At 36.7% G+C, this 7,327-nt stretch overlaps 1 long non-coding RNA gene across 1 annotated transcript; it reads right to left on the reverse strand.

Annotated features, from left to right (window-relative positions):
- Window positions 1-2,266: 2,266 nt before the first annotated feature.
- On the reverse strand, window positions 2,267-7,300 carry LOC122547904. Its single transcript, XR_006311118.1, has 2 exons — window positions 5,233-7,300; window positions 2,267-2,554 (listed from the first exon to the last, which is right to left on the reverse strand). It is a non-coding gene; the product is annotated as an uncharacterized LOC122547904 (long non-coding RNA).
- Between the last annotated feature and the right edge of the window lie 27 nt (window positions 7,301-7,327).

A 7,327-nucleotide genomic window follows, 5' to 3' on the forward strand; every position in this document is an offset into this window, starting at 1 on the left:
AGAGAGAGAGAGCGCGTCAGAGAGAGAGAGCGCGTCAGAGAGAGAGAGCGCGTCAGAGAGAGAGAGCGCGTCAGAGAGAGAGAGCGCGTCAGAGAGAGAGAGCGCGTCAGAGAGAGAGAGCGCGTCAGAGGGTGAGAGAAGATGGAGAAAGGAGGGAGAGAGAGAAAGAGAGAAAGGAGGGAGGGAGAGAGAGAGAGAGCGCAATCGATCTGCATTGGCCTTAAATTTGCATGTAAATTAATAAATTGGATAACATGGATGATTTACTAATGGTGGTGAAAAATACCGCAGGTGATTTGGTGATGTGAAAGAAAGTTCAGTTGTGTTTATGAGCACTTGTGGATATAAAAAAGATATAGAGGGAAGTTCCTGTTTTCCTGCATGTTAAAAATCAGAAGGCCTTGGTGAAAGAAGCCCACAAGAGGAAACACTGCTGAGTTAAGGCTGAAGGCCAACACTTGGGGGATTCTGGATGATTCAACTGGATGTGTCAAACTTTGCTCTCAGTTTCAAGACTGGCAGCTGGATAAAAGCAGCCAGATAAAATAAATATTTCTTAACTGAAGACAAAATTGAATTGCAAGTAAACAGTTTAAAAGTTTTGTTTTACTTTGATGTGTACAGCATGATGTTATGCACCAGGTCATCAGATGTCATTGCATTATTTAGATTCTTGGGATTTTGAAACCTAATTCAATAGTTCATTCAAAAAGTTATAATCCCATATGTTTGCTCACATCAGAGTTCAAGTGTGGCCTGAGTTCAGTCATAAGCAGGTCATGCTTCAATCTTTGTTTCGTATTACAGAGTTTTGTTTTTACTCTTGTCACTATATTACAGCTTTTCCAAGTACTGCCTTGCGGCTTAAAGGCAAAAGTTCCACAATAGGACATTGGCTGTTTCCTTACAAGTACAGAAAAGGTAAATGGTAGAGTTGTTGAGGACTAGCGTGGAACAAAATCTTCTTCTCTGAGCCAGAAGGCACAGGGTTCAAGTCCCACATACCCCGGAGGTATGCCATAACAGGGTGACAACAACACTAAAGCTACTTTTGAACAAACAGATGGATAAACTTACCAGAATATCTCTTTCAAGGAATCACAAAACCACCTTACATTATGACAGAAGCCAACAAGAGTTATATAAACTCTTGTTGGTACTGTCCAGAACTTGATGGCTTCAGAAAATTCCTGAACCGTCTTAATTGCAAAATGGAATCCAAACAATTTCACAAAACCCCTCCTCAAAAAGATTGAATTTTCAGTTAGTTCTCTGGTTAAAAAAAAATCAGCTGCTTTAAATCTATTGCAACTCTAACTTTTCCAACTCTTAAGACTTAAATGTTAACTGTTTCATCTTGAACATTTCCCACATTTTCTGTTTTTATCTTGCAATACTCCTTTGATCAAGGAGGCACGCAAAAGATGTATCCATGTTCAGAAAGAAAGATAAATGCAGCAACAATGTCAGTGCTAGGGAATCATTTACAGCAGATCGTTTAGAAAAATATAGACCTAAAAATGACAGTAAGTGCAGACTAAAGTTAAAGATGCGTTGTCAAATTTAGTTGAACTCTAGTGAAGTAATGGAGAGTTGATAAAGGCAGTATACTAACATGCCTTACATGGACCCTCAAAGGCCATTTAATAAAGCAATACATCAAACTTGTAAATATTTAGGTGAAAGGCTATATTCATGAAAATGAAACAATTTTTATAAAGACTAACTATTTGTACAAACTTTTTCAACCATGATTGCATTTTATGTCTGTTAAGTGAAGGTCTAGAAAATTGATAGTTGACAGGCATAATTAATGTCCAAATCTAGATTAAGTATTTAATTAAATTGCACTGTACTCATGCTGAAGTAGCTTTTCCATGAAAATTAGTCTCAAGGATATTTATAGCGATGGATGGCAACGTAATTCAGCACTTCATGTATGATGCCCAAGCAGGTAAATTAATAAGAGATTCTGTGGAGATACTTGGATCAATATATAAAAATTTCTTTCATGGCTGTCTCTAGATGTGGCTCACTGGGCAGCAACAAAAATATACTCATTATTTATTTATCAAGTAAGTAACAAACTAAGAAATTAATGACCAAAGCGCTCAATTAATTCGCATGCAAATATATTGACAGCAAGTTACTTGAACTCTGCACAACATAAAGTTAGACCTTTTACGGATAATTATTTCAGCAGATTGTGCTTGAAGTGGTGAACATTCCATATATTCACTGTGCAATAAAAAGGTCACACCACATATAATAGTTATGTTTTATTATAATAAGAGGTATAATATTTTACTGTTCTAACTTATTTGCATTTTGCTCACTTTGTGCTACCATGTTATTCATGAATTACCGAAGCAAGAAAACATCAAAAATGATTTATATTCACTATTATATTACCTGACTTTAGACCACATTATTGCCAACGAACATTTTTTAAAATTGACATATTATGTATGACGGTGGTTGTGCATTTTGTAAAATTCTAACTAGCATTTTCTCCTTTTAAGGCTGAAAGAAGCTCTCCACTTTTTTCCAATTCCTGGAAAACAAAAGTTGTATATTTATTGCATTACCTCAGAATCTACTATATCAAAAGACATTAATATTTATGAAAACATGCCATTCAACTGTACTTTCCAAGCTCTACTTTCCCCTCTCTTTCCACATCTTTTGCCCAGTTCAATTACATTCAAGAAAATATTAATAAGACTCTACACTGTGGTATTTGCATCCACCATTATCCATTAATTCAGATGCTAGAAAAATGAATCCTGGATTTTAAAAATGCACAAAAACATCTCTACTGCACCCATCTCTACTGTAAGGATAATAATTCAACCGTAACTATTAACTATAAAATTATTAACATTTTCTTGGGAAAAAGGTCTTAGATTTGGTTCCCCCCAATTCTATTTGGAATTACTGCCACATCAATTAGGATGCACTGTATTCATGCTTTAAGTATATTAATTTTTAAATGAAAATTGGTATCCAAGATACTTATTGCAATGTGCTGCAAAGTAATTCAGCATGTTATACACAAAGCCCATTCACTTAAGCCAATAAAGGGTTTACTGTGATAAGTGGACGGTACATTCAAACAAAAAACTTATGCTGGCACATATGGAACAGAATCTAAAACAATACCACGTGGTGCTCCTAGTACTTATGTAGAACATGTTAACTGATATAGAAGGTCTTTCATAAATCAGAGTAGTGGATACACCATTATGTGCAATTTTGGCTCTCCTGAAAGTTCAATTTCCAGATAGTTACAATTTTTCTTTGAGTCAATTCTTCTTTAATGTTCTGCCCATTCCTCAACTAAACATGCTATTAACTTGCTCATTAAGTATCAATTTTACTGCAAAAAAAAGAGAAGTCAATTCAAACCATTGTACAAATAATATAAGACTTGTACCCTTGAAGCAACTCTAGAATTTGGCTCTGGAGTACAATAACAAATCACCCAGGCTCCTTTAACAACAAACTTGCAAACTCTACCACAAAGAAGGGCAGAAGATGCACCTGTAACACCATCACCTACAAGTTCCCTTCCAAGCCACATTTCAAACGGGAACTATACTGCTGCTGTTCCTTCACTGTAGCTGGCTCAAAATCCTGGAATTTTCTTCCTAACACTGAGCACATATACCCCAATGGCAGCAGCAACTCAAGGCAGCAGTTCACCATCACTTTAGAAGTCAGCAACAAATGCTAGCTCTGGCCAAGATAGTCCACATCCAATGAATGAATGAACGAATGAATGAATATCACCCCCCACCCCCCATCACTGTTTTGCTGATTACACAGCAAGAGAACTCAGACTGTGACTACTAGAGGATGATAGATGTTGAGCGGAACAATGTTACTACCTTAGCTTATCCATGCCATTCAATGGCACAATACTGACCCAGATCTTCCAAATGCAAGCTGGCCCCAGCAACAAGCTACCTTTAAATACGTGCTACCGGACTCCTCTGTAGTCCAGATACACCTGGAAGCTTAAACTTCTGAGAAGCAAATTACCCACTATCTGGAAGCTTTCAAAAAAAATCTCCAATTCCTAAGTAACTTTAAAACTTCACCCTTTACCTAACACCCCTCCACCAAACCATAGTCTTGATACACTCGACCATCCCAACCAAGTTATCAAAACTCTCCTCCTTCCACTGTCTTCTGCCAACATACATACACATTCACAAACATGCCACTACTATCATCAATCCCTGACCAATATCGCCACCCAGCTCACCAATTTATTACCAGCCCTTAACAACATGCCATCATACTTCATCACCAACCTACCCCATATCCTATTACGCTAGCTGCTGTCATTGCTGCTCTTGGAAACATCAGGCCCATAATCTTGATCCTTTCAGTTTTTCAGGAAAGAGACTTTTCCCATCTTTTTGCAGCCTCACCACAACTAAGACATTATCAATTGGCCTTGCTGTAAGGCCCCGATTACTGTCAAAACTCTTGGTCTCAATACCTTCTTTAGCTCCAGACAGGATTTTCACAACTCAACTGCAAAGCAATTTTCAAAAACCTTAATGTTCTGCTTGGTGAACTTGTTCCCCCATCAACAACTCTTAACTCCCTATGAGATTTAAATAATCACTGGCCGCCAATTGATTCAGTTTTTCATTTTTTGTACATAGTATTTTGACAAATGTGTTGTTCAACTTCCTTTTTACTCTAACCAAGCTGCAAAGATGCCAGCCTACAGCTCCTTCCTACTACTAAATTGAAATTAACAGTAGTATTGTACTCTCAGATTCTAACTTACTCTTTCAGGGACTCCATACAGTCAAACTTCATACCTCAGATTAATGATATTCCTGCTATCTATTTGTAATTACAAATATGCTTATAATTTTATCGTCAGTGGCAAGGGTACATGGTCATTGTTTCCATTTTCAGAAAAGACATTAAATCTACCCTCTCAAATTGATGGAAATGAGCCAAAATTTACATATCAACTAAAAACCAATGTCCTTTTTTATTCTACTCCTGTCTGTGACATGTGCTACATACAAAATGTCTGCCTGTGTTTCTAACAGAACACATTGGAACATTGCAAAGATGTTATGTCATTGCAAAGTTCTTCCTTGCTTACTTTGAAGGAAAAGTGTTTTTTTCCTCAGACATTAAAACAAGAGATATTGCTGGGAAGTCTTTCTTAGTTTATATTTAACGATATGCTAAAGTTACCTTCACAATATCAAGCCCACCAATAAGTTCACCATTCACGTATAATTGTGGGTACGTTGGCCAGTTGGAAAATGTTTTTAATCCCTGCCTCACCTATGAAAAATACATGCGTACATGAATTAAAGTTAAGACCAACAAGTAATTAGCACTCCAATACACAAAAGTGAAACATTCAGCTTTACCATTAAGCAGTTAGCTATCCTGATTTTTCAACTATTGATTGGTTGTTAGAAGAATGACTTCACTCCGTGACATTTTGCACTTTAGGTCAGATTTTCACATATGGCAAGACTTACAATCCAAAGGAAACAAGTATCTAAGTTTTGAAAATAAGGTGGCAAAAACCCAAAATGGGAATTTGATTTTTTAAAGTATGTTCTTAAGACAGAACTGCATGCTTCAGCATATTTTTAAATCCTCTTGATTACAAAAATAATTTTATATTATTTGCTGCAAAGCCCCTTTTGAAGTTTCATACAGTTTAGTGCTTTTCTCTGATGACTGAGCCTCACATCCCTGAAGCTCAACTTCAAAAAAGAGGCACCTGGTTTTGGTTTTAATTAACTTTCAGATTTTTGTTTATTGTAAAAAGGTCATGAAATCCTAGTAAAAGATTTTGTTAGAAGCTTCACATATCAAGAAGGTTACTGTCCAGCTCATATATATTCAAATCTTGATTAATGGAGGAGTCAAAAGGTTATGGGTATGAGACAGCAAGGAGGTGTTTAAACCACAATCAGATCAGCCATGATCCGATCAACTGGTGAAGCAGACTCTTGGGGCCAGTGGTCGTCAATTGATTCGTTTGCATGTTATGTATGTTGATAAATCACGAGAATAGGTTGAAACATTATGGAAGCAATTTTAAGTTAAATATTACATATTCCAAAACAATTGATTTGACTATCCTACAAGATGCTTCTTTTACAGGCCACAAAACAAACCTTTGCCTAAACAGTTTTATTTGGTACACACTTGTGTGTTACCCAATTGAGGTTTTTAATTTGACATTTAATGAACTCATGATACAGGAGATGGTAATGTCCACAGTATTTAGATTGTAAAAAGAATGGATGGCAAGAATAATAGGATCAAAGGAGGGGGAAAACGTGCATGGATAGATCAAAAACATCCAAGGTTGTTTTCTAGCAGGACCTGCGGCAGACAGAAAGCACATACCATGGAGCATAAGTGGAGGAGCTCCAAGATTCTATGGCAACAATAGTCATAGTTCAGACATCGGAGGGAAAGAGACAAAGAAGTTGGATTTACAGTGGCTACAGCTAACTCTGCTTTCAAAATTGTAGCCACTGGATCATTATCATATCCTTGCCATATTTAACAAACAATGATTGAGGAGACACTGTTGAAGTTTAGCTTTATTAATTGATCGATCACTAATTATATTTCCAGTAAAATGGCATAATCTTAATAACACACTTAGATTTCAGTTTTATGCTCACCAAGATGTTACTTGCTTTCTGCCATACGTCAATGATGTGAAAATGATAATGCCATTTACTTACTGACACCTAGTGGTTTTGCAGAAAAATTGCAGAGTGACTGCAAAACATAGCACAAGATAGCTTCTGCACCCAATGTTACTGCAGTAGGCTTTCGAACAGTACAAATGTCAATCATGTCACTGCCTAAAAGCATAGCAGGTGATACAGATAAATGCTGACATTGTTAAAATAAGTTTCTGTTGAAAATGTCAGACAGAAGCTCCCATTTCACTGAAATGGGATGCTGCACTCTTTAATCGTTTACTTTGTAATGAGGTTCAATTCATAGGTCTTACAGCATCCTAGAGAAGATGTGGAATGCTAGTAAGAGTACAGGGAATTTTGGTCATCGCACACTATTATTCAACTGTTGCTTTACATAATAAATGGGATCATTTTCCATATCAATGCAGGAGGCAGGGAGGCTTAGCTGAAAATAGATTATTGTGCATAGTTTTGGGCCCCATATCGCATGAAAGACATACTAACCCTGAAGTGTGTGCAGAGGAGGTTCATAAGAATGGTCTCAGGAATGAAAAACTTAACATATGAGGAATGTTTGAGGACTCTGTCTATACTTGATGGAGTTT

The sequence above is a fragment of the Chiloscyllium plagiosum genome, unplaced genomic scaffold, assembly GCF_004010195.1.
Source record: "Chiloscyllium plagiosum isolate BGI_BamShark_2017 unplaced genomic scaffold, ASM401019v2 scaf_4964, whole genome shotgun sequence".
Taxonomy (NCBI): Eukaryota; Metazoa; Chordata; class Chondrichthyes; order Orectolobiformes; family Hemiscylliidae; genus Chiloscyllium; species Chiloscyllium plagiosum.